Source organism: Dipodomys merriami, unplaced genomic scaffold (genome assembly GCF_024711535.1).
Source record: "Dipodomys merriami isolate MVZ:Mamm:240054 unplaced genomic scaffold, mDipMer1.0.p SCAF_11, whole genome shotgun sequence".
NCBI classification, from domain to species: domain Eukaryota; kingdom Metazoa; phylum Chordata; class Mammalia; order Rodentia; family Heteromyidae; genus Dipodomys; species Dipodomys merriami.
The window spans coordinates 28,077,734-28,104,657 of record NW_027202382.1 but is presented as its reverse complement, the minus strand read 5'-3'; the positions used below and the strand labels follow the sequence as shown (position 1 = coordinate 28,104,657).

At 38.9% G+C, this 26,924-nt stretch overlaps 1 long non-coding RNA gene and 1 pseudogene across 2 annotated transcripts; both read right to left on the bottom strand.

Moving 5' to 3' along the window:
* Positions 1–3,174: 3,174 nt before the first annotated feature.
* On the bottom strand, positions 3,175–5,826 carry LOC138815551 (eIF5-mimic protein 1 pseudogene; annotated as a pseudogene). Its single transcript, XR_011368369.1, has 2 exons — positions 5,647–5,826; positions 3,175–4,048 (listed from the first exon to the last, which is right to left on the bottom strand). The product of XR_011368369.1 is annotated as an eIF5-mimic protein 1 pseudogene (transcript).
* A 405-nt stretch (positions 5,827–6,231) lies between these two features.
* On the bottom strand, positions 6,232–26,864 carry LOC138816297 (uncharacterized). The gene is made up of 3 exons (XR_011368607.1): positions 26,789–26,864; positions 7,062–7,144; positions 6,232–6,445 (listed from the first exon to the last, which is right to left on the bottom strand). It is a non-coding gene; the product is annotated as an uncharacterized lncRNA (long non-coding RNA).
* Between the last annotated feature and the right edge of the window lie 60 nt (positions 26,865–26,924).

Sequence of the window (26,924 nt, the reverse complement as noted above, 5' to 3'; positions counted from 1 at the left end):
TGTAGTAGTTTTGTTTCAGATGTCTCTTCCAGACATATAAAGGTCCATTTTTAAAATTCCATAAACTTGATCATTTTTATCTTCATTCAGATGAGTTCTATTCATTTGTTTTGTGATTGACATATTTTAACTTAATTCTAGCATCTTCATTTGCATTTTTTTATTGTTTTTTTTCTATTTGATACCTGATAAAATTCCTGATACTTGCTTTATTGCCCTCAATTAATTATATAATTACTATTAATATTTCTAGTCATAATTTTTATTTATATAATGAATTACATATTTTTCTTCTAAAGTTCTATATTAATTCAGTGTTTCTATTATACTTCTAGCCCAAATACAGATTTTGGGATGCTTTAGTTATGTATTGAAGACCAGCCCATCTTTTTTTTTTTAATTGTAAAGATACTGTACAGAGGGTTACAGTTACATGAGTGAGGTAATGAGTACACTTCCTCTTGAACATTGTTACCCCCTCCATTGTTTTCCCCCTACCATCCCTTCCCTCCCTACCTTCCCCGAGGTTTTTTTTTTTTTTGATTGTGATTAAGTGATTACATAATTTCTGGAATTTCACAGTATTGTGGAATAATGATGTTCATTTAAAGTCACAAGTTCATTCTAACTTTCCTGGAGCAAATTGTCTATCACAGTCTATAACATATAACGGTGTTCACATGTTATACACCATACATGTGATCAGCAGCATGGGGATATTTAGTAGTGGTTCAACCAGATGAGTGGGAGTTCTTTGTTTCTTAAGTCCTGTTGGTTTTGTCGTATCACCTAACATTTTGGATTTAACATCCACTTATCAGGGAGACCATGTACCGTTTGTCTCTTCGCTCTTGGCTTACCTCGCTCAACATGATTCCTTCTAGCTCCATCCATTTCCCTGCAAATGCCATTATTTTGTCATTTCTAATGGCTGCATAATACTCCATTGTGTATAGATACAATTTTTGGAACCATTCATCTGTGGTGGGGCATCTGGGTTGTTTCCATATCCTAGCTATTGTGAACAGTGCTGCAATAAACATGGAGGTGCACGTGTCCTTGTATATTGGTTCCTGTTGTTCAGGGTAGATGCCTAGAAGTGGTATGACTGGGTCATAAGGGAGGTCAATCTTTAGCTTTCTAAGGACCCTCCAGACTGCTTTCCAAAGTGGTTGTATAAGTGTACATTCCCACCAGCAGTGTAATAGAGTTCCTCTTTCTCCACATCCCCTCCAGCATTTGTCGTTGGCTGATTTGTGGATGTGGGACATTCTGACTGGGGTAAGGTGATATCTCAGGGTTGTCTTTATTTGCATTCCCTTCATCACCAGGGATGATGAACATTTCCTCATGTGTTTCTTTGCCATTTTTTTTTCTTCATTTGAGACGTCCCTCTTTAGTTCCCTTGCCCATTTAGTAATTGGTTTGTTAGGTTTGGGAGGGATTAGTTTCTTGAGTTCCCTGTATATACTGGATGTTAACCCATTGTCTGATATATTGCTGGTAAATATTTTTTCCCAATTAGTTGGTTGTCTTTCTAGCTTGGTTGCGATAGATTTAGCTGTGCAGAAGCTTTGTATTTTAAGGTAGTCCCATTTGTCGAGTCTCCAACTTGTTGTGACCCTGAGACTCTGTTCAGGAAGTTCCTTCCTGTGCCTATTAGTTCAAGTGTTTCTCCTACTCTGTCCTGCAGTAGTTTCAGAGATTCAGGTTTAATGTTAAGGTCTTTAAACTATTTTGAGTTGATGTTGGTGCATGGTGATAGGCAGGGGTCCACTTTTAGTTTTCTGCATGTGGCTGCCCAGTTTTCCCAGCACCAGCGGTTGAAGAGGCTGTGTTTCTTCCATTGTATGTCTTTGGCTCCTTTGTCGAATATCAGCTGGCTGTAGGCCTGTGGATTTATTTCTGGATCTTCTATTCTGTTCCATTGGTCTTCGGGTCTGTTTTTGTGCCAGTACCATGCTGTCTTTGTTGAGTTTCTTTTTTTTTTTTTTTGTCGGCCGTGGGGCTTGAACTCTGGGCCTGGGCGCTGTCCCTCAGCTCTTCAGCTCAAAGCGAGCGCTCCACCACTTGAGCTACAGCGCCACTTATGCTGTCTTTGTTATTATAGCTCTGTAGTAGAGTTTGAAGTTCGGCATGGATAGCCCTCCCATATTGTCTTTATCCCCTAGAATTGTTTTGGCTATTCTAGGTCTTTTGTTGTTCCATATGAATTTTTGGACTGTTTTCTGTATTTCAGTGATGTACATCATTGGGATTTTAATAGGAATTGCATTGAATTTGTATATTAGTTTTGGAAGTATTACCATCTTTACTATATTAAGTCGGCCTATCCAAGAGCATGGGAGGTCTTTCCATTTCCTAGTGTCTTCTGCAATTTCTTTCTTCAACTTTTTATAGTTTTCATTAAATAGTTCTTTTACATCTTTGGTTAGGTTAATTCCTAAATATTTTATTTTTTGGGAGGTTATGTGAATGGGGTTGCTCCCTTTATTTCCCTCTCTTCTTGTACATTGTCAGTGTACAGGAAGGCCACTGATTTTTGTGGGTTTATTTTGTATCCTGCTATTCTGCCGAAGTGATTTATGATTTCTAAGAGTTTGGGGATGGAGTTTTTGGGATCGTGAAGGTATAGTATCATGTCGTCTGCAAAAAGGGATAGTTTAACTTCTTTCCCTATGCGGATCCCTTTAATGTCTTTTTCTTGCCTTATTGCCCTGGCTAAGGGTTCCAGGACTATATTGAAGAGGAGTGGAGACAGTGGGCATCCTTGCCTTGTTCCTGATTTTAGGAGAATTGGTTGTAGCTTTTCCCCATTAAGTATAATATTGGCTATTGGTCTGTCATAAATGGCTTTTATTGTTTTTAGAAATGTTCCTTCTATTCCTATTTTCTCCAGAGCTTTTAGCATGAATGAATGTTGAATTTTATCAAAGGCCTTTTCTGCATCTGTGGCAATAATCATGTGATTCTTGACCTTCAGCCCATCTTTTAATTGTTTAGAACTATAATTTGAACTCAGAATTTGTCTTTTATGCTACAGGGAACAGTTAAACTTGTTTTTTTTCAGATTTTTAAAAAGCCATTTATTTTAAAAAACTGAGTTTGTCAAATCACACACACGAGCAGATTCACAGCTATCAAAGTGGCCCTGGAATAGACACCAGCGGGGCATCCACCACACAGTACCTGAAAAATACCGCTAAAAAAAGGAGTCTGCTGAATATTCAATTTCAGATTCCAACTGGACTCCCAGTTGAATGGCTTTAAGTTAGCATATAGTGAGAGGTAGAGTCCCAAGTGTATTAGCTGATACCTCAGGGCTCCATTTAAAAACAAAAAATGAAAACCATTTCCTCTCCACACAGGGAGGCCTATCCTATTGTGTTTTTCCTTTGTGAAAACAGAAGCCAAGTTTTTCTTCCCAATGGTTCAGCATTCCCAATCAAAAAGTGTGGTGTGGTAACATAAGCATTGTGCTTGTTGAACTGGTTAATTTTCCTCACCTTCTGATTCTGATTATTCTTCTGCGTTTTGTAACCACTCAACAAATTTGTTCATCTGGTCGAGAAAAACACTCTTGTCCTTGGCAACATGTGCTTCTTTATACCACTTCAGAATTGCTTCTTCACTCAGAACATCAGCTTTATAAAAGAGAACCACGATCTTCTGAAAGGCTTTCATGAAGTGGATGTTGTCATAACAGTATTCTTGAACCTTCTGGAGGAGGATCAGCTCTGACTGGCCTTGGGAGCTGAACACAGCCAGCAAGGGAGTGTATTGCTTCAGATGCTTAAGGGCTTGCTCTGCAACAAGTTCTTCCTTCTTGTTCCATTCGACAGCTTTCATAATACAGGTCCACAGGAGGCCAATCACTGCTGTTTCCGGGAGATCATTCCCACCTCCTTTATTGGGCATTCCTGAGACAGTCACTCCTGGAGTTCCTTCTGCAGTTCCTTCCTGGTGCCCAGGGACTGCTGAACTTCTAGAAAATCTGACAGTTCCTTCAGCCTGCATCAGTGAAGTACTTAGCAAAATGATCCACACTCTGTAGGAACAGTTAAACTTAAATGTATGTATTTCATTTCTAAAATACATATATTTACTTTTAAATGCTATAACAATAGTCCATTGTGTGTGTGTGTGTGTGTGTGTGTGTGTGTGTGTGTGTGTGTGTGTGTGTGTGTATACTGGGGCTTGTACTTGGGGCCTCATGCTCTTACTTAGCATTTTCACTCAGTGCTGACACTGATACTGCTTGAGCCACACCTCTGTAAGGTCCACTCCTGGATGGCTAGCAGACTCTACCCTCCTGGCAGCAAAGTCTCCACCCAGTACCTGAGTTACCTAGGCAACTGGACACCTGGAAGAGGTCACATCTGCATCCCCTGAAGTCACATCTGAATTTGATGTGGCCACACCTTTCTCCGTCCATACCCTACATAAGGCCTAGTCCAGGCCCAGATGCTCTCTCTACTCTTTGCTAGCTCTTTCCTTCTCTTCTCTTTCCCAGCTCCCTTCTCTTTTCTAGCTCTCTCTGCTCTTTTCTAGCTCTTTCACAGCTCTTTCCTTCTCTTCTCTTTCCCTCTCTTCTCTTTCCCAGCTCTCTTCTCTTTCCTAGCTCACTCTTTCCCAGCTCTCTCTCTTTCCCAGGCCTTTCCCCACCCTGGGTTTGATTCCTCAGCAGCACATAAGCAAAAAGAAAAAAGCCAGAAGTTGTGCTGTGGCTCAAGTGGTATAGCGCTAGCCTTGAGCTGAAGAGCTGAGGGACAGCGCCCAGGCCCAGAGTTCAGGCCCCATGACTGGACCCAAAAAAACAAACAAACAAACCCAGGGCCTCATGCATGCAAGACAAGTGCTCTACCACTGAGCCACCTTCCCAGCCCTTTTCACTGTTTTTTTTTTTCTCCCCACCCCTCACTGTTTTTTTATAGCCATATCTTGTCACTCTTTTTTTTTCTGGATAAAATACAGTTCAATGAAATTCTATGGCTAATAAATAAGCCTGTTTTGTATGTCTGAAAGCATCTCTTTTCCCATATTAATGAATCATAGTCTGGGTAAGAAATTTTACGCAGGTGTTATTTCTTAACCTTCAGTAATGTTTTCTTATTCCAACCATCTGCTGCTAATCTGTCATTACTGTCTAGATAATCAGCTGTTAATCTGTCATTACTCTCTAATCACCGTTTGCCTCTGGGAAATTTTACAATACTCCCTTTATCCTTAAATGTTCTACAGTTTAATGATGGTAAAGCTCCATATCTACATTTCTCCTGCTTGACACTAAAAAATGTGTAAATACCTAGTGAAAGTCAGGGCTTTCTTTTGCTCACTGTTAAGTACCTAGTGTTTGGTGCAGAACAGGCACGTGAAGAACATTTCTTAAATAAATCAGTCTTTTTTCAGGCTTTAGAGATGAATCTTCCCAAGTGCTAGAACTACATGATATAGCATGTGCTACATCACCTGACTCTGAGCATAGCTTTAACATACATTTCTCTTACAGCTCAATAATGCTGGACATATTTTGTTATGCCTATTTACCATCCATATCTCTTCTTTGGTGAACTATCTGTTCCAATCTATTGACTATTCTTTAAATGAATTATTGTTTACTATTGAATGTAGAGAGTTCCTATATACCCTTGGTACAAGATACTTCTTCCCACAATGTGACTTTTCATCTTCATAAAAATTCTTTAGACCAAACCCTTCTATTTTTGACATTTGTTCTTTGACAGATGAGCATGTGGAGTCACCTTTCTCCTTCCAATCACACATCTTACAGAATATTCCATACTGGCAAGTGGAGAGTGTCCTCATTATTACAGATAAAATCATATTTACTTAACCAGTTCTCTGTCAGGAGACCTGACTACCCTTCTCCTACCATGGACTCAATATGTCTGTGGAGGAAACTCAACAATGGTAGATTCTCAACTCTAGTCAATGTTCAACCAATACCTTCCCATACAATGTCTGAGATAACTCTTACCAACATGGGGTATTATTTTTGTTTTAACAAATCCTAGCCAGTTTTTTAAAAATTTTATTTATTTTTTATTGTGAAAATGCTGTACAAAGGGGTTACAATTACATGGGCCAGATAATGAGTACATTTCTTATCAAGCATTGTAGCCTCCTCCTTTGTTTCCCCTTCCCCTTCCTTCCCATCCTCCCCCCCCCCAACCAGTTTTGAGGAACAAATAATCATGGTTTTTGTTTTCACTTTCTTGGAAAGTAGTCTATCTTTGATTCCTGAAATGGATCAATTTCTGTCTCATGTATTGGTTATGTCCATTTTCTGGAGCCCATGTCATGAAGGCCAGGCCTGTGGGACTTCCTCTTGAACAGAGGGCTCCTTTTGAACAAGGACGCAACCATCAATGGGGTAGAGACCTGGATTCACACTTTTCTTCTGGAAAAACTGCTTATCTCATGGCTATAGGCAAGTCAGAGAAAGAAAACAGTATACTAGCTATTAAACAATAATTCTCCATCTTCTCTTCCTGTGGCCTTTGGTTACTACTCTCTCATTTCTGTGTGAATTTGGCTGTTCTAAATATTTCCCATGAAAGGAGCCATACAGCACCCATCTTTTTTTCACATAGATCATTTCATTTACTACAATGTTTTATAGGTCCATCTGTGCTATTGTAAGAATTCCATTGTTTTATGGGTAGGTAATATTCCATTGTATGGATGTGCCACTTTTTGTTTATCCATTCATCCATTGATGGAAATTTATGTTGTTTCCATCTTTTAATTATTGTGAATAATGCTGCCATGCCATGATCAGGGGAGTACAAATGCACACTTACTCTCAATTCTTTCCAATATAGGGAAGGAAAGGGGGTGATCCTCTTTCTGCCTCTTATAAAGGCTCATCTTTATACAAAAACATAAGTTTAAAAATTCATTTGCTCATAGTTTGGCACAGCATGAGTCTTCAGGCTGAAAACTCAAAAGACTCAGGGAGCCATGAATTTTTAACACACACACACACACACATACACACACACTCACACAATTGAATTAGAAAACCCAGCCAGACCTACCTGTCCAGCTTTTTCTTAGCTCTGCAGCACTCCTGCCTTGTAGGTATGGGGCAGGGCCCTTTCTGAAATTGGGGTTTTATGCCCTAGTATCAGAAAAGTAGGTAAGAGAACTTCTTTATTGTCAGCTCCAAAACAGAAAAGTGGTTAAGATTAACATATCACTTTTAGACTTAATGGCTTATTTTGGGAAAAGTAATTCTAGTTGCTATGTCCTGTCTTGTAGAAGAGAAAGTCTAGCCTCTGTGGTTTGTCTTGGAGAGGGAAAGAGAGGAGTAGGAAACACAGGAATGTCAGAAAGGAATGTTATTTCTGAGAGCTCCAATTTGGAACATTATTTTCTCAGCCTCAAAAGTAATACCTAGAAGTGAAATTGATGAATCATATGATAATTGTATTTCCTTTTTTTTTTTTTTTTTGTTGGTCATGGGGCTTGAACTCTGGGCCTGGGCGCTGTCCCTCAGCTCTTCAGCTCAAGGCAAGCGCTCTACCACTTGAGCTACAGCGCCACTTCCGGTTTTCTAGTGGTTTATTGGAGATAGGAGTCTCACGGTCTTTCCTGCCCGGGCTGGCTTTGAACCGCGATCCTCAGATCTCAGCCTCCTGAGTAGCTAGGATTACAGGCGTGAGCCACCGGTGCCCGGCTGTATTTCCATTTTTAAAAAAAGAAATTACCATTTCTTGGCATGGGAACTTTCAAAGTTTCTCCACAACATGCACGGGTGTACTAAAGAAACCTCCACATTAGAATCTGCCATTTCAGAGATGAACGCTTCACTAGAAACTGTGCCATCCCACCAGAGATATTCTGGGGAGTGTGATGATGGACCTTCTGCTCTGATATACCACCTAATCCTCAGCGAAACAGATGACATATTTCTTTCATATCCTTCTTGGAATTTAAGTTGAAGGGTATAAAGGCTAGAAACTGACCTGAGTAACCAAGTTCTTTCATGTTCATTCTAATTCTCTTGTCAATTCTCCTGTCTTAGTGCTAGATATTTTACTTCTCTTGGCAAAGAAAATTGCTCTTGCATCATTCCATATTCTTCAGGAATGTGATAGTTACGACCTACATTGTCTGTTTGGAGTTTGATTCTTGATTTTTCAAGACCAAGCTTCTGGACTTAAAAATATATTCTTTCAAATAGCCAAATTATTGCCATTCTGCTTTTAAATACAATGTCTCTACTATAAATTTCAAGAAGCTACTTTAGCATCTGACTTTTCTTTTCTTTTTTTTTTTTTTTTTTTTTTTGTCGGTCGTGGGGCTTGAACTCTGGGCCTGGGCGCTGTCCCTCAGCTCTTCAGCTCAAGGCGAGCGCTCTACCACTTGAGCTACAGCGCCACTTCCGGTTTTCTGGTGGTTTATTGGAGATAGGAGTCTCACGGTCTCTTCTGCCCGGGCTGGCTTTGAACTGTGATCCTCAGATCTCAGCCTCCTGAGTCGCTAGGATTACAGGCGTGAGCCACCAGCACCCGGCTTAACTTTTCTTCTTCCTGTTTGTAGAGACAGTATTCTTAGAAGCTAATGATATCATTCTACTGATCTACAAAAAGTAGTCCATTCTAGAACAGTTTCAAGGAAAGCAGCCTTCAGTATCTCAATATATTAGATAGCTGTTACCAGATCATGGGTGCAAAGTCTGTTGACTTATATTAATAATATCTTAAGATTAGTCTTAGATTAGAGGTAACACTGAGATAGTTTCTCAAAACCACAAGATAACTGAGGGCTTCAGAAAACTGAGAACTCAGAATAACTATGTCCTTATGGAGATTAAAAACAAAGGGGGAATCATAAAAAAAATGCCAAGAATCAGAGGCAAATACCAGGACTAAGAACTGGCACTAGTGGTTAGCTTTGATGTGGTCTCTGTGTGCTGGCTAAATTGAAAGGACCAGGAATATGGTTAACACACACAGTATGGATGTGTATTGCCTTCTATCTTAATTAAGTCTTCCTAACATCCTTGTATACAGCATCTTCGTTAGTTTCTCTAGAGGGATTGAGAAGGTCTGTATACTGCAACATATTTATCCTTTGATTAACTAAAAGCACTTATTAGTAATGTCAGTCAATCCAAACTCAGAAACTGGAAATGCAAAAGAAAAACTTCTATTGAATATCTTAGGATTTACCTTTTAGGTTCAGTTAGCTCTGAAAGAGTGACCTAAAGCAGGAAAACCAAGACCTTGCCTGTGTTATTGAATATTAAGAAGAAACAGGTGATCTGTAACTGATAGAGGATGGATAAAATAATGCCTAAAGAGAAAAGAAATGTTCAAAACACAGGACCTGGATGACCTCCTGATGTGCATCTTGAACCTCTGGGCACAGTGAAATGGTTGTATCTGAGGTTAAAGGGCAGAGGTGATCAAAATTCTCCATAGTCTCATTTCTAGGCAGCAACTAGAATAATGCATCAATCCTAATTCCATAAATGTCTCATGACTCGATTTGCTTTCATCATAGCTTTCCAGCTACTTATTTATTTTTGTGTCATTACTGGGGCTTGAACTCAGGGCCTGATGCACCTCACTTGGCTTTTTCACTCAAGGATGGCACTCTACCATTTGTGCTATACCTCTAGGTCTGGCTTTTTTTCTGGTGAATTGGCAATGAGAGTTTCACAGATTTGTCCCAAGTCTTCAAATCTTGATCCTTAGATCTCAGCCTTTTAAGTAGCTAGGATTATAGCCATGAGCCACCAGTATCTGACTTCCTTTTATTTTTGAAACCAGAGTTTTAGACCCACACACCCAAACTCCAGGAGTTCACATGTCAGGACTAGCTCCTTGCCCCAACCCGTCAAATAGACATGGTGAAGGCAGACAAAGGTTTGTTCGGTGGCAGCCATGGGGAAAATAGCATTTCAGTACATCTACAGCTGTCTTCAGAGTACAGACTTACCTCCAGTTAAAAATGGAGAATTGGGGCTGGAGTGAGAAATATGCATAAGGATTTACAAGTGTGACCTGTTGACCTTATCAGCTTTTGTTTCTGGAAATTGCTATCACTTCACCACTAGAGGGAGGAGGAACAAGTTAGTCACTGATGCTCCTTGGCTGTAATCTCCTTGGGGAAGTCTCATCCTTTGCCTCATATGACTATCCATGGTAAATCTTGTACTTCCTGGAGGTAAATGCAGAAAGTGATGTAGAAGAAAAGGGCTCAGATCAAAGTGTACAGATGCCATGGGAAGAGTCTGGGATGCTTAGCCTTCTCGCTTTTAGTTAAAGTTAATTCATGTGTCAGCTTTTAGGTAGCCTCTTACATTTTCAGAGCAAGTTGCTAGTAGAGAAGGAAATTTTTTTCCATATTATAGGTGCATATGTGTGTGAACACACAAGTGTAATTTAAAACTTGCTTTTGTTAATTACATAAAGGAAGCACAATAACAAAGTTCACCTCTGAAAAGTATCACCACAGAAAAGAACCCTAACATGACTGAATGTTGGCAAACATGTATTGAATAATGGTGGTTTGAGACTCAAGGCTCACTGATTAGTCATTACCCTGGCCTTTGACTAGCTGTGATTGGGCCAGGACATACAGTCCCCTTCTGTTCTCATATCCTTTCCTTCACTTGCAAAAGCAGGTTCATTGCAAGGGCCCAGCTCACTCTTAAAGCAGTTCCTTGGGTTTGAACGTTTTAGTACTAAGACTTATCAACATAAACCACTTTTATTTCTTACTAGTGATAGATGAAGGTATAAATATTGTAGATCTGAAATTTCTGAGCAAACTATGTAAGAAGCATCCTATTTTAATGAATCCCACTTCACAAGGAATCAACTTTTTTTAATGCCATATGAGCAATTAGGTACTTTTCCATGAAAATAAACTTCTCTCTGGGAAAATAAAATCTTAAATCTTGGGACCCTGAAACAAAAGGCAAATTAATTCCTGGTGGCTACTTCATAATACTTAGTCTTGTCCTTCTTATTAAGTCTTCTTTGACTTTGATGAATTCTATCAGGATTCTTGCTCCCAAACTGTCCAATGTTTATAGAAAAGAAATCACAGAAATGAGAACTATTATCCTGCAGGCAAAAAGAGGTTCCCCATGAGCATTCACAGGTCCATCTTGGCCCATATCATGTACTGTCAAAATAACAATGATCACCACACACCAATAACCTGAGTTTAGTGTCCAGCACAAGAGGGAAAGGACAATTAGGTATCAGAACCCAACTGGAACTTGTATATACTTGATCTAGTCTGTTTCCATAACAATAATGGTATTTCATAGATTAATTAATTTACTATTAGAGAAGTTTAAGAACCTTCTTTTTAATGACCACATAGCTATAAGGTGACAGAATCAGAACATAGACTCAGGACTGTGTGACTCTTCATCCAGATAATACGTGAAAGTGATCAGAACAGTCAGTCTCTGATTCGTAGTAAGGTCCACATAAGTGTTGCTCACTTAAAAATCAAACAGTGTTCCTTCCTCCTTCTGAGTCTAAGCCCCAGGACTGACACAGCTGATGGGATTGCCTCTGGGGGTCCCAGTCAAGGAGGATGGGAGCAGGGCTTATTGCTGCTGCTGAGTTCACAATCTATATAGAGCAGGACTAAGACTAGAGGTTCAAGTAAGTGTAGCCCATGTCTGGTCCCTCAAGAATTTTGCAGCAGGCCTCTCATTGGGATAAAGGTCAGCTTTAGAAAACACAAGTAGAATTGCAGAAGGTGGGTCTATTGTCAGATGCTTAATGGATATGGCTCATGATGAGTCTCTAGCAAGCTCTCTGCCTGATCACTGGACAGAATTGGACTCAGACTATGGCTAAGTAGAACTGGAACCAAATCAGAGGGTATCTCTCAGGGTCCACAGCTGAGATGCTGGGACTCTGTAAGCTTGCAACCAACAGCATAGATGGATGTGTCTCTCCAGATCCCCGGTAGACAAGACAACTTCCAACACAGCTATGGTGGGCTGAAGCCAGGTCCTGGGTTACTACATGTTCTACTGCCTGGACAAATGGGACCAGAGATATACCATAGTTGTCAACAAGCCTACTATTCCAGGTATGGACCTACCTTCTGAAAATAGTCTACTAAGTAGGCTCCTATCCAAAGCACCTACAGAAACATTTTCATTTTGTTTTGGCTTTGGTTTGGTGCCAATCCTGGGGCTTGAACTTAAGGCATGAGCACTTGTCTCATGGCTAGCATTCTACCACTTGAGCCACAGCTCCATTTCCTTTTTTTTTTAGAGATAAGAGTGTCATAGACTTTCCTGCCTGGGTTGGCTTCAAACCTTGATCCTAAGATCTCAGCCTCCTGAATAGGTAAGATCACAGATATGATCTACTGGCAGCCAGCCAGAAGCACTTTTGTGTAAGGATGATTGCCAAAGCATTGCCGGTGATAGAGATGTACAATCTAGAAACCTATTTCACCATTTTGTTGATGTCATTCTCCACTAAACAATCAGCTTTGGATTCTATTGCTTTTCTCCATTGTTTTCCTTTTCTTTTTTTCATCTATTTCATTCTTATTTCTTCTGCTACTTGTTTCAGAGTCAATTGTCCTTCTTTCGTTGTTATTGAAGTTATTGATTTCAGATGTTTACATATATTGTCATTTCCTGTTAAGCACTGATTTAGCCATATCTCACAAATTCTTATGTTTTTGTATGACCCTCCACAGGTACTTTCTGTTGCCTGCTTTTGCTCTCTAGATGAGCCTCATTTCTTTACATATCTCATAATTTTATTTTTGAAAACTCAACATTTCTGGTAATACTCTACAGCAACTCTGAATATTGATGACTCTATGTTCCCCAGGCTTTCTTTATATTATTGTGTGCTGCTTACTAGTCTAATAACTTGGCTGGATCATATTAGTGAAGTCCATTTTCCTCAGTGTAAAGTCTGATGTTCCTCAGAACACTTCTCATGAGAGAAGTGTCCTTGTCAGCCCTTGCTGACAATAAACTCCTTTTACTCTATGTGACTAAGTCCATGTGGTCTTCTGGGATAGGTACTTTCAGCTACCAGTCTCATCTTAATTGCTTACTATAAGAACATGTGGGAAGAAATTTAGTTTTGAACTTGCCACATTGTTTATTAGCCCTTTCTTTCTCTTTCCTTTCTTCCTCCCTTCCCTCTTTCCTTCTATCCTCCCTCCCTCCTTTCCTGCCTTGGAATTTGAACTTCCTTCCTTCTGTCCTTCCTTGGAGTTTGAACTTGAGGTCTCACCTTTGCTAGTCAAATACTCTTAATTAGCTCTATAGGGGCTGGGAAGGTGGCTCAGTGGTAGAGCGCATGCCTTGCATGCCAGAGGCCCTGGGTTCGATTCCTCAGCACCACATAAGCAAAAAGAAAAAGCCGGAAGTGGTGCTGTGGCTCAAGTGGTAGAGTGCTAGCCTTGAGCTGAAGAGCTGAGGGACAGCGCCCAGGCCCAGAGTTCAGGCCCCATGACCGGACCCCCCAAAAAAAATTAGCTCTATATTCTTTGTTTGCCTGATCTAAATATCTGAACCCCCGAATTATATAATTGAGATGGCCTGGAGTGACACCTTGCTTGACAGATCAGACTACTGGGAAAGGTGGCAGTCTGGTCTTCTCTGCTTGCATTTTCCCAAGTGGAACTTCAACTCTGTGAGCAAAGTGGGCCAAAAATAATCAGAGCCTTGATATTCTTGATGTCTCTGCACTATGAATGGGAGCTGGGTGGAGGAAAGAATCTCTCAATATCTTGACCATATTTTTCATGGTTTTAGCCTCAGCAATTCAGATCTGGGGATGGTTAAGACATTTTGTCTGCTCCTTGGAACATACTGCATCCTGTGATTAGGAGCTCCAAGGAGAGGCAGTCCTATTTTCCTGGTTACACTCACCTAGAGTAGCAGTTTTATGATTCTTTGCTAGAGCTAGTAGGCAGACAGCAAGTCAGACACTCCATTCAAGCATGTCAGACTCTTGCTCTTTTGCCAATATTTAGTCAATTTTCCTGAATGCATGGCTTCTTTACTTATTATAGTTGTTAGCACAATTTATAGAGACTTTAAAATGATGATTGTTTTAAAAAGAATATTCACACTGCCAGTCTGGAAATGAGACCATATTTTTTTTTAATACATTGGATATGGAATTAGCAAACTTCCTGTTAAGAGTCAGATATTAAACATTTTTAACTTTGTGAGACATATGGTCTCTTGCAGCTATTCACATCTACCATGTAGCCCCAAAGTAGCTATAGACAATGCATAAATAAATTCCATATGCATAAAATAAATTCCAGGAAAGCAGGAAATGGGAACAAAGGAACAAAAAAGACAAAAGAAATAGAAAATATATACTTTGACGGGGGGGGGGGGAGGAGAGCTGGGAGGGCAGGGATGGTAGGGGAAACTAAGGAGGAGGCAACAATGCTTGATAAGAAATGTACTCATTACCTTACTCATGTAATTGTAACCCCTCTGTACGGTATTTTCACAATAAAAAACTTATTAATAAAAATATATAATAAAATAATAGAAATAAATTTAACCATATCAATAATTATACTAAACATTAATGTCATGATCATGTATCATATTAGGCAAAGATTGATAATGAAAAACAAAAACAAAAAAGCAAAGCTAGATGCAAAGGACTCATGCTTATAATCTTAGATACTCAGGAGGCTGAGATCTGAAAGCCCAAGGCAGACAAATCCACAAGATTCTTATCTCTAAATATCAACAAAAAGCTAGAATTTGAGGTATAGCTCAAATTGTAGAATACCAGCTGGGAGCAAAAAAGCCAATCAAGAATGCATGAAACCCTGAGTTCAAGCCCCAGTACTGGAAAATCAAGCCAACAACAATGAAAATAAACCCAAGCCTTTACTATATACTACATGTAAGAGATGCACTTTTAGTGTAGTAAACCAGACAGGCTGAAAGTAAATAGATATTGCTGAGCACCAGTGGCTCATGCCTGTAATCCTAGCTACTCAGGAAGCCACGATTTGAGTTTCTCAGTTTGAAGCCACCCTGGCCAGAAAAGTCCCTGTGAGATTCTTATCTCCAATTAACTACTCAAAACCCAGAAATGGAGCTGTGGCTCCCAGTGGTAGGTAGAGTGCTAGCCTTGAGCAAAAAAGCTCAGGGACAGCACCCAAACCCTGAGTTCAAGCCCCATGACCAACAAAAGAAAAAAAAATGTAAGAAAAGAAAAAAAAATGTAAGAAAAGATATACAAACAGGAAGTATCAGAAAACTGGAATGACAATTTTAATATTAGAATCAATTTAAAGTTAAAAGATATTATCAGAGTACTCATAGATTAGAAGCCTCAAAATTCTGAAAATGAAATTTTTTCCCAGTTGATCTATAGATTCAACACAATCACAATTAAAATTTCACTGGTCTTTTAAAAAATGACATATGGTAACTATATACACGAAGTGTATACTGGGTTATTCCAGTACATGTATGCAATGTGTAATGATTACTTCAGGACAATTAGCACATCCATCATCTCAACCATTGATCATTGTGATGACAATATTGAAAATCTTTGCCTATCGCTATTTTGAGATCTATAATGAGATTTACAATGAATTATTGTTAACTATAGTTAACTCTGATATGTTAATAGAAATTTGGAAGTTATTCTTCCTATTCTTCCTATCTAACTGTATTTTGGTATCCAGTAATCAACTTCTCTTTCCCTCAGTCCCCTCCCAAGCCTCTAGTAACCACTATTCTAACCTCTACTTGTGCAAATCAATTTGTTTTTAGCTTCCACATTTGAGTGAGAACATATTGTATTTGCCTTTTGTACATGGCTTATTTCATTACTATAACGGCCTCTAGCTCCATCCATATGGCTTTTTGTGGTATAATTAGACATGCTGATTTTAATATTTACATGGATGCAAACAGCTTAATCAACTTTAAAAAACAAGAACAGTGTTAGAATAATTTATCTGGTTTGAATACTTGCTATAGAGAGTTTTTTTTTTGCTTGGTTTTGAATCAGGGTCTTGTTAGATAGCCCAGGCTGGCCTCAAACTTACTAGTGGCCCAGACTAGTCTGGAACTTATGATTCCTTGAGTCTCTCTATAGTGCTGAGATTACAGGCATTTGCTTCCTTGACTAATGACAAAACTTCTTACATTTACTTTTTAAGACTAAATCTTAGCATACATATACATATACATATCTAAAAAAGAATAGTAATGAATTATATCATTAAACCAAAAAATGTTAGCTCAAGATTAAAAACATTGAGAGATAATGATTGAAAAATCTAATAATATACATGAATGTGTATATGTTATGAATTTAGCATATGGGAGTATGATAAAGGCATTATCTAAAATCAGAAAGAAAAATCACTAAATTAACCTAAGAAAAAACATTAAATTATAACTTATTTTGTGCCTTATAAATACATACTTAAGCAGATGAACAGTGTGATACACACTTTTGCATGTGCACATGCACACACACATACACACACACACATACACATAATCCCAGAGGTTCTAAGTATAGATAATGATATAATAAAACCAGAAGAAAATGTTTAAATATTTATACAGTCTTTAGGATAGTGGTGGCTTTTCTAAACATGACATTAAAAGTGGAAACAACAAGGAAAATAAAATGTCATTACATAAAACCAAAAAAATAGATAATGATTTTCCTAATTAACTACCTGTTTTAAAATCATATAAAAATTGCTAAAGGTATGTTCTGCAATGGATAATGTGGGATCTTAACATAATATTGCCTATATTTTAGCAGAATGGGAGTGTTTGTTTTCTGCCTAAATGAACAAGAAATACTATGTGTGAATATGAGTCATATCTTAGAATATTCTTTTTTTTTGTTCTTTTCTTTTTGTCAGTCATGAGGCTTGAACTCTGGGCCTGGGTACTGTCCCTAAGCTCTTCAGTTCAAGACCAATGCTCTACCACTTGAGCCACAGGGACACTCTCGATTTTCTGATGTTTAATTGGAGATAAGAATCTCACAGACTTTGCTACCCTGGCTGACTTTGAACTATGATCCTCAGATCTCAGCATCCTGAGTAGCTAGGAATACAGGCGTGAGCCACCAGCACCTGGCTTGAGTACTCTTAATGATCAATAAATCCTCATGATTTTTGGCATAAAATAGTATGTTCTTAACATATCTTTACTCATTTCTTTAACACTTACTCAACTTAAAGTGAAAGATGGGACATATGGGAAAGGAAACAAAACTCTAAAACCATAGACAGTATAGTAGTAAAAAAATCTCAAATGGAGATAGAATTTTCAGATTGGATCTTAAATCATTCTGAATATCATTCAGTTTCCTTATCTGTTAGTATAGTATAATAATATTTTGGAGTGTTGTCATATATATTATAACCAAATAGGAAGCATATAGGCAAGCTTATACTCTTTGCTAGCCAGATTCGTAGCATGTAAGAAAGAATACCTGTAAAGAACTATACAAAAATGCTAATGCTCACACTAACAAATTTGCTGCTGTACAAGAGGAAAGTGTGGAGGAAGGAAAAAATGCATAAATTTTAAAGTGAGGAAAGGTCTGTTGGAAAGAATAAAAAGAGACAGCAGGGAATTTAGCTGGGAAACCTGAAATGGAGATTGGAAGAGGTAGATCATGAACCTATGGACATGTGTTACAAGGATCATAGAAAGAGGACCTATGGCCAGGCATTGGTACCGCATGCCTGTAATCCTAGCTACTCAGAAGGCTGAGATCTGAGGATCGTGGTTCAGAACCATCCAGGGCAGGAAACTCTGTGAGACACTTATATCCAATAAACCACTCAGAAAACCAGAAGTGGCACTGTGGCTCAAGTGGTAGAGCGCTTGCTGAGCTGAAGAACTGAGGGATAGTGCCCAGGCCCAGAGTTCAAGCTCCATGACCGACAAGAAAGAGAGAGAAAAAGAAAGGAAGAAAAGAAAGAAAGAAAGAAAGAAAGAAAGAAAGAAAGAAAGAAAGAAAGAAAGAAAGAAAGAAAGAAAGAAAGAAAGAGGAAGGAAGGAAGAGGAAGGAAGGAAGGAAGGAAGGAAGGAAGGAAGGAAGGAAGGAAGGAAGGAAGGAAGGAAGAAAAGATGAGCTATATGAGGGGGAGCAAATAGAAAAGAAGAAAGTCAGGAGTATATAGAGAAAAATAGTAATTTTTTAAGACTGCTAGTTGGATATATCAGTAGTACCTAGTAAAAGAATGGCGCAACACTCACAAAGGGTTCTGAAGGGAAAGTTGAGGGCTTTGATTTGACTCCTTGGGAATGAAGAATTGTGTGAAGTATATCAACTGGCATAAGACTGACTTCAGCTAGAATTCTGGCTCTTTACTTCCTAGATAAATAGTTTTGAATAAACCTCTTAACCCCTCAAAAACACAATGAAAAGGCAATAATGTATATGGGAGAGAATGAAGATGCACATGAGAAGAAAACTTATGAACTAAATTCTGGTGGATTTTTTTTTTGGGGGGGAGAGAGAGAGAGAGAGAGAGAGAGAGAGAGAGAGAGAGAGAGAGAGAGAGAGAGAGAGAGAGAGAGAGAGAGAGAGAGAGAGAGAAAGAGAGAGAGAGAGAGAGAGAGATAATGATTCCCAGGGGAATGTACTCTGCCTTATTCATCTGTTTTTTAATCCTGGGATATAGAATGCATTTGTATCGATAGTATAAACAACTGAAGGAATAAGGTAGAATGTAAGTATTAATGTAGTTAATGAAAAGGAAAAGAAATAGTTATCCACAAAGAAGAAAGTATGAAAAATGCCAAAGAAGACAACACAGATTTTTTTTTGAGAAAAGAAAAGTGAACAAAGACAGTTTCTTGTTCAAGGGAGATACGGCCTCACCTGCAGGAAATTATGGGGCTTTCATATATATAGCTACAAGAGTATGGGAAGTTTGGATCAGACCAAGTTCTCTGAACCTTGGCACTATTGACGTTTTGAGACAGATAACTCTTTTGGAGAGGGGCAGTAGGGGTAGGAATTTAGCAGAATTCTTGTAGAATGTTTAGCTGAGTTTCTATCATCTCCCAGCTCTCAAGAGGCTGCAGGTGGATCACAAACTTCACACTAGCTTGGGATGCACAGGGAATTCCAGATCAGCCTGGGCTACATTGTGATACCCCATGTAAACACTTCCTTCCCCCACCAAAAAAACACTTGAGTACTAGCTCTACTTATGTAATTTGGGCCAAATCACTTAACTTCTCTGGACTATACAATATGGTAACTTCTAGAGAAACGTTAAAATGGAGAGCTAGCCTTTTGTCTGAAGGAAATACTGACCCAATTTTCACTATTCTAGCCATTAGGCTCTTCTGGTTTGCACAGTCAAGTCAAAGCCTGAGTAGAGTTTTTATCCTGGCCAGAGTCTTAGCTTATGTAATGTTTGAAACTGTGTGTAGAAGATCCACTATCATGTAACAACTTAGCATGTGAACAACTTATAATAAATATATATGTACAAGTATATATAGAAAGGCCAAACATATGAGATAAAGTGGAAGTTTTACCTAAACAAATACTATAAAAAGCTATAATAGCATTGAACTTCTGTACTTGAAAAAAAAAAGGTAAACTACATTAATATAATGCCCTGGATGGAAGCCAAGGTCCTGAGCATGCTAGGTAAGTGCTCTTACTACTTCTACTTCAGTCATACCCGCAGCTATCCCTCCCCCTTTTTGTTGAGATAGAATCTCACTAACTTTGCTCAGGTTGGCCTCAAATTCGCTATCCTCCTGTCTCTGCCTCACAAAGAGCTGGAAAAAAAAGTATTTACCACTATGCCATCTTGAAATGTTAGGTTTCCCTTCTATTCTTGCAAATGTTTCTTTCCATGCTGAGAGAAACACAGCTCTCTTCCCATAGCATTACCTCATTTAATTAGACTGAGTATGTTCTGCTCCATGTTTCTTCTCAATTTGTTGATGCAAAATAACTTGGTAAGAATGAATGCTAAAAAGATAGTATTGCAACCACACCTATAAATTAGTAACCACACTTATGCAACACTTTTTTACGTAATACTGTTTTCATTCCATACATCCAGATTTTCTGCATGATCTGGTTTTAGATCATCTCCCATTCTATCTCAAGCTCATTATCTGCCATATTCAAGTCATGGTCACTTTAATACCAATATGTGCATATGTGTAGCCTTCATACTCATCAGTGTCCCTGTAAAAGACATTGAACAACTACATTCAAAATAAACTTTAAAGGACGGAATGTAGCTTAGTGGTAGAGTGCTTGCCTAGCATGCATGAAGTCCTGGGTTCAATTCTTCAGTTCCACACAAACAGAAAAAGCTGGAAATGGTGGTGTGGCTCAACTGGTATAGTGCTACCTTGAACAAAAGAAGCTCAGGGACAGTGCCAAGGCCCTGAGTTCACGCCCCAGGACTGGCAAAATAAATAAATAAAGTATAAAAAGTAATGTTTGTTATTTCAAACTGAGTACAGGAATTTATTTTGTTGTTGTGGGGCCTGAACTCTGGGTCTGGGCACTGTCCCTCAGCTCCTCAGCTCAAGGCAAGCACTCTACCACTTGAGCCACAGTGCCACTTCTGGCTTTTTCTGCTTATGTGGTGCTGAGGAATCGAACCCAGGGCCTCATGCATGCAAGGCAAGCACTCTAACACTGAGCCACCTTCCCAGCCCCAGGAATTTTTTTTTATGTGTGTGTGTGGGTGCCAGTCCTGGGGCTTGAACCCAGGGCCTAGACACTCTCCTTTAGATTTTTTCCTCAAGGTTAGTACTCATCACTTGAGCCACAGGTCTACTCCTCGTTTTTTGGTGGTTAATTGGAGATAGGAGTCTCCCATACTTTCCTGCCTGAGCTGGCTTTGAATGAACTATTATCTTCTATCTCAGCCTCTTGAGTAGCTTTGATTCATAGATGTGAACCCCTGATGGCTGCCTGGGTAGATTTTTTTTTTTTTTTTTTTTTGCTGGTCCTGAGGCTTGAACTCAGGGCTTGGGCACTGTCTCTTAGCTTTTTTGCTGGAGGTTAGCACTCTATCACTTTAGCAAAAAATCCACTTCTGGCTTTTTTGTGGCTAATTGGAATTGAGTCTCACTGACTTTCCCTGCCTGGGCTGGCTTCAGACTTCAATCCTCAGATCTCAGCTTCCTGAGTAGCTAGGATTACAGGTGTCCAGCTCAAGTGACAGAATTTAAGAAGTGAATGAAATACTCATTTGAATGCTTGTTCTGGATAAGGCATAAAGATAATTAAGACATGTTTCATGGTCCACAATCTCAAGAAGATTACAGTCTAGTGAATGAGGCAGACACAAGGAAAACAATTATTATGCAAAGCAAGAAAGCTGCACACAGTGGAATATTGACAAAAACTATAGAAATAACGAACAGTAACAACCATTCTCACAATAATATCAGTGGGAAGAGAAAGCACTTGCACTGAATTTAATAGAATAAATAAAGTCTCAACATATGATTAGAACACAAAGATAAAATGGCAGGTGCAAAGACTTGAGAGTAGGAGACTGAGAAATGTTCAGAGAAAGGCTAACAATCAGGGTTCCACAGTGAATAGTTGTTCTATGCTAAATATTTCTGATTTTAGGATGAAGGTGAAAGACTTAAAAAAAGAATCATGATCTCGAATACATATGTATACATACATAGGGGTGTGTATACATACATATATATAATACATATGGTGGCTCATGCCTATAATCCTAGTTACTTGGGAGGTTTTGATTGGGAGGAATGCAGTTCAACACTTTCTTTTCAACCAATAAAAACCTAGGCATGCTGGGAGCTGGTCCCATAATCCTAGACAGGAGGCTGAGATCTGAGGACTATGGTTTGCAGCCAGCCTGGCCAGGAAAGGCCATGAGACTCTTATCTCCAATTACCTGCCCCCAAACCAGATGTGGAGTTGTGGCTCATGTAGCAGAGTGCTACCCTTAAACACAAACACTCAGAGATAGCACCCAGGTTCTGAATTCAAGCCCCAGGCCCCATATAAAAAAACAAAATAAAACAAAAAAAAAGACCTAGGCATGATGGTACATGCTGTCATCTCAGCTACAATGGAAAATGGTTCAGGTGCATATTCACTAATCTAGAAATTTTTCCTGAACTCATATCCTAGAGCTATGTATTTCTGTACACGGATGTTGATAGCAGTATTTCCTGTAATCACCAATAATTATAACAATCCAAAAGTCAACTGGATTAGTCAGTTTTCCATTACTGTAACAAATATCTGAAATAATCAACTTAAAAGAGAATAGTTAGCTGTGTATGGTGGTGGCTTATTCCTGTAACCCTAGCTATTTGGAAGGCTGAAATCAGGAGGATCTTGGTTTGAGTCCAGCCTAGGTAAAACATCCCTGAGACCTCAACTCAACAAATAGAATGTTGGACACAGTGGTGTGTGACTATCCTCCCAGCTATTTGGGAGGCATAAGAGGAGAATTGTCTAGACAAGCCCAGGGGGGAAAATGTGACCCTATTAAAAAATAAAGACAGCAAAAAGGTCTGAGAGTTTAGCTCAAGTAGTAGCAACTCTATAAGGTTCAGAGTACAAAGCCCAGTAGCACTAAAGAGTTTTTTTTTTTAAAGGAGCTTTGTACTCATTACCTTACTCATATAACTGTAACCCCTCTGTACAATATCTTTACAATAAAAAATATATTTTTTTAAAAAGGTGATCTAGCTTTTTTTTGTCTTGTAGGTTTTTTGTCTTGGAGGTTTGTCTTGTAAGGTGGCACAGTTGCTTTTAGGCCTGTGGTAAGGCAGCATATCATAGTAGGGAGGAGCTAGTGGGACAAAGCTCTTCATCTCAAGTTTTGGAAGCAAGAGAGAGAGGAAAGAGCTGGAAATCTATTGTCCCTGAAGAACATACTCCCACTGACCTAATTTTCTCTTATTTAGACGCCACCTTTTAAAGGTTCTCTTACCTCTGAATAGTGCCAAGAGCTGGAACCAGGTCTTTAATGCAAAGACCTTTGGGGAACATTTAACACCAAAATTATAACAGTCAGCAACAGTAGAAGGTACAAATAAATCGAGATATTTATATAAACAGAATATTATTCAGCAATGAAACTGATTATATATGCATACACATACTCACATTCACATACACATTATCCACTGAATAAAAGAAGCAAGAACCAAAATACCATATAACGCAAAGATTCAAAAGTAGGCAAACTATGTCATTTAGAAGGGTATACTTGGGTGGAACTCTTTCAAGAAAGGCAGAGTAATGATTACTATAAAATCAAGATTATAGTCATCTCTAGGTCTCAAGAGAGACTTACTTCCTTTAGGGAGACTTGTGATTAGAAAAGGAAATGCAGGGCTTCTGGATTTCTTGCAATATTCCAGTTCTGCACTAGAGTATAAGTTCTATATATCTATTTAAAATCTACAGTGTCTTACTCACTTTTAATTGGCATATATTAATTGTACAAAGGGGTTATTTCCATACATACCTGTTATGTACTTTGATTACATTCACCCCATCTATTACTCTTTATCTTCTTTAACCTCTCCTTTTACAAAAGTTTCATTCTGGCATACACATATAATGTACTTTGATCATACTCACTCTATCTTCCTCTTGATAGTTGTTTATCCTCAAATAGTGCCCCCCCTTTATGTTCATGTCCTTTTTTTAGGCACAGAACCCAAAAATGAGGGAAAATATGTGACATTTGACTGAGTTTGTCTTATTTTACTTAATTTGATGGTCTTCAGTTCCATTCATTTTCCTGAAAATAAGTTTTATTTATAACTGAATTATACTCTGTTGTGGCTGGGAAGGTGGCTTAGTGGCAGAGCGCTTGCCTTGCATGCCTGAGGCCCTGGGTTTGATTCCTCAGCAGCACATAAGCAAAAAAAGAAAAAAGCCCGAAGTGGCGCTGTGGCTCATGTGGCTAGCTTTGAGCTGAAGAGCTGAGGGACAGCACCCAGGCCCAGAGTTCAGGCCCCACGACTGGACCCCCCCCCCAAAAAATAATACTCTGTTGTATGTATATAGCTTAGCTATTATTAACAGTGAAGAATCTCACAAACTTTCCTATATGAACATTATATTTCATTCTTTAAATTACATAAAAATCATAGCATAAATTATATAAAAAACATAAAAAAGACATAGGTCCTTTAACCTCTCTTTCATTCTTTCCTCCCTCTTGCTAAATACAAATACTGCCACTTTAGACCACCACAGAAATATTGGGGCAATGGGCTACATGGAAGGTAAGCCCCCTAAGATTTCATTAGGCAGAGCTGTTACTTATCTCTGGACTTTACATGACAAAGAAATTTCATATTATTTTTCATATTATTTATACAATCAAGTTTAATTTTTGTTTGTACTGAGGTTTGAACTCATGGCCCTATGCTTGCTAGGCAGGTGCTGTACCACTTTAACTATATGCCCCTCCCCACCAGCTCACCAAATCTTACTTTAATATACTCATAGACAAGATTTCCAGAAAAATAATCTACCCAATAGAAAAAGTGCTCCCTCCCTTCTCTTTTCTCCTTCCTTCTCCTCCCCTCTCCTGTCCTCTCCTCTTTCCTTCTTTCTCTCCATCTCTTCTCACACATGTACAAATAAGCCATACACACACATATGCTTACATTTCTATGCATATATGATTAGGCAATTCACAGAAAATCATCCAAAGGACTTAAACATCTCAGTGGTAAGATTTAATCTCAGTGTTTCATTTTAGCAATAATCAGATTAATTAAGGTTAAAATGAGATAGTGTATTTCATGCATCTGATTGGTAAAATTTTCTGAAGCGTGATATATTCAGTACTGTGTGCAATCAGGTCACACAGTTTCTATTAAAAAAAAAAGAGAAGTGAGATTAAGTAATCCATGCCACTTGGTACAACTAAGTTTAAATAGTTAAATATAATGTTCATATAGAAAAGTACATTCACAACAGCCAAGCTACATAGATATAATAGAGTATTATTCCATCATATGAAATGAAATTGTGTTATTTTCAAAAACATGGATGGAACTGGTGATCATCATAGTAAGTGAAATAAGCCAGACTTGGTCAAATGTCACAGGTTCCCCTCATATGTGGAATCTAGAATGTTATTAATACTGCTATATATTTGGAATGTAAACTGGTAGTATCTATTATACTGAAAATGCTTTTACAACTTCGGCCAAGTAAAAACAAATATCTATGCTATAAAATTATTAAAGATATATATCAGAGACTATTATTGTGACATCTATCACGGAAAGAAGTTGGCAACAACCAATTAGTCCACTGGCCGTGTAATATTTGGATAAATTAGGACATACACTTACCATGAAACAATACTGTATTAGCGAGCTGTTTAATAAAATAAAATCAGCCAGGCAACAGTGTCTCATACCTGTAATCCTAGCCACTCAGGAGGCTGAGATCTGAGGATCAATGTTCAAAGCCAGCCCAGTCAGGGAAGTCCATAAGAGTCTTATCTCCAGTAAACCACAAAAAAAAACAAAAGTGGCACGGTGGCTCAAGTGGTAGAGCACTCCCCTTGAGCTGAAGAATACAGGGACAGCGCCCAAGCCCAGAGTTCAAGCCCTACAATCAATCAATCAATCAATCAATCAATCAATAAAATCACTGACATCAGTAACTTTGTATGTGCCTATCTGCATAGACTTATATGAATATGCAAGGTATGAAAAGATACAGCCCAATTTATTATTGCCTGGAAATCAGGATGGAAGTGGAGATTACTTTTTCTGAATATACCTTTGGTCCATTTTACTAATTACACTGAGTGTAAGCATAATTAAAACATAATAATTAAAATTATTAAAAATAATAAAAAATTTAACATTGGTTGTAATAAAACATATAAGAACACAAAATAATTTACCTCAATGCCAGGTGAGTGTGTGTGTGTGTGATGGTTGTCAAATGTTAATTCTCATTACTGAAGTGAATTGCTCAAATGTGTACAAAACAGAATGAACTAGGTGACTGAAAGTACTATGACTTATCCCGTGTTTCACAATTGACATTTCAGTAATGAACTAGAAAGTGGATCGTGAGTTAGTAAAATAAACAGATGCACGCTACTTCCTGCAGACTTCTGGGAAGGAATTCAAAACCAGGCTGCAGCATAGAAAAGAAGAGAGAGTAGCTACGATTACAGGCATTCGGTTCAAAGCCAGCCTGGGCAGGAAAGTCCGTGAGGCTCTTATCTCCAATTAACCACCAGAAAACCGGAAGTGGTGCTGTGGCTCAAGTGGTAGAGCGCTTGCCTTGAGCTGAAGAGCTGAGGGACAGCTCCCAGGCCCAGAGTTTAAGTATCACGACTGACAAAAGAGACAGAGAGAGAGAGAAAAACAGAAAGAGAGAGAGAGGTTGACGCAGAGATAAGTAAGGGCAGTTCTTCCTCGCCAACTAAGTCTAGTGACTCTTAAATGAGACTGTCTGAGGGGGTGGCTGTCTAAGTATAAAACCCGAGTGTCTCAACTCAAATTCGTGATCTGTCCTTCCTTCCTCGAACATGCTTTCCTGCCCGGCCAGGCACCTGCGCATTCGCCTCCTCCATTTTACTCTCCTCTTTCCTTGAATCCATACGGCGGCTAAATCCTCTCCATGTTACCTCTGCCCTAAGCCTCCCACGATGTCCCGTGACATTTGGCAAGGACTAGCTAATAATATGGCGGCGGCTGCTACAAAGAAGCCCAGACGCGCCCAATCTTTTCAATACTGACCACTTGGGTCTTCTGGCCTAACCGCCATCTTCTCTATCAGCAGCACATTTCACGTGAGCTTTCACGTCCCAGGAGGAGCGGCCGAGGGAGCTGCAAGATGAGTAGGCGCTAACTGACGTACCAGCAATCCAATGGG